Raw genomic sequence first — 1,419 nt, 5'->3', positions numbered from 1 at the left:
TTCTTGGCTCCCCCCTTTTTGCCAGTCGCCGCTTTTCGTTCCGGATCCCACTATGGAAAACCAAGAAAAAAATTTTCTTTTTTTAATAAAAATTTATTTACCCCTTTCCCAAGATCTTATGAGTCTTGGATCGGTGAAATAAAAATTTGAGATTCCCTTAAGAGGGACAGCGGTCAGACAAGATAAGAATTTATTTTTATTCGATCTCTCAGCCAAACGGAGGCATTTAGGATTGCTCTCGTTTCCGCGTAAAGATCGAAACATTTCTATCCAGGCGAAGTGTCCTGTGCCTTCCCGATGAGTGATAGGCACTTCCTATGCATCTGCGTCTTTGAACCCATCCGTAAATATGTGAGTATGGTTTTTGTATGTTTTTTAATATTGCTTTTAGGTCTGTTTGTAAAATATGTGGGTCGTTTGTGATTTTTCCTTTTTTGTTAGGCCCAAATTTTATTTTTGGGTCTATGTATGGCCCTGGTGGTGTCTTTCCCTGGCGTAGGATGTATCCTATCTAGCTGATGTTCATGCTCGAGTTTTTTTTTATTCTGAAAACCTAATGGTGGGTCATTTTTTGGGTGCTTGCGAAAATTTTTTTTCTAGTGCCCTATCCGTGTAGTGACATGTTTGTGTGCTGGGTTGTCGTGCAGCGTGTGACCTTAGTAACATACTGGAGAGCCAGTTTTTTTTCCCCTGAGAGGGAGAGGGGTCATTGCCTCAGCAAAAAGGCTTCCCACTGGAGAAGTGGGGAAACCCCCGAGTGCCAAGCGCAGTCCCTGATGATAAATTGGGGTCCAGCAAGCCTAAGTAGGATGGTTTTGCAGAGCGATACAAAAGATGCGTAGCCCAGTTTTGATCGAAAAAGGGGTTTTGGTATATCTTTAGAAAGTGTTTGTGTCCGAACCCCCACCATGCTCGACAGAACTCTCTTATTCTCATTGCTTTATGCATGCAGTTGAGATCTTTGATATGGGCGAGGAAATTTTTTTCCCTATAAAGATCAAACCCGGAAATCGGGTTTCGTCCTTTACCTCAATTCTGGAATTGTTGAGTAAAGGTCAGGCTTTTAAATGCAGGTGCGTTTTCGGCAGAAGTGGACGCTACTGTTTTTGATGGGGAGAAGGAGAAAAAACCATTGAGATTTGCCCACTCCGACAGTTTGTTTAGTTGGAGTTGTAACTGTCTCTCAATGGTGTCCATACTCGATTTACTTCGATAGCATACAAGAAAGTCATCAACATATGAGGAACAGTCAACTTCTGTCTCATTGCATTCACTATTGAGTTTATTTTAATCTCAAACCCGAATGGGAGACAGAATGCTACCCTGTGGAACTCCCTCTTCTGATCAAATAGATCAAAAAGGGTGGACCCTGCTTTGACCTGGAAAGGATTGTTGTTTAAAATGCTCTGACAAACATTG

This window comes from Berghia stephanieae, chromosome 9 (genome assembly GCF_034508935.2).
Source record: "Berghia stephanieae isolate SIO BIC M18660-M18661 chromosome 9, UCSD_Bste_1.3, whole genome shotgun sequence".
Classification (NCBI taxonomy): Eukaryota; Metazoa; Mollusca; class Gastropoda; order Nudibranchia; family Aeolidiidae; genus Berghia; species Berghia stephanieae.
Note: the sequence above shows the minus strand (reverse complement) of the source record.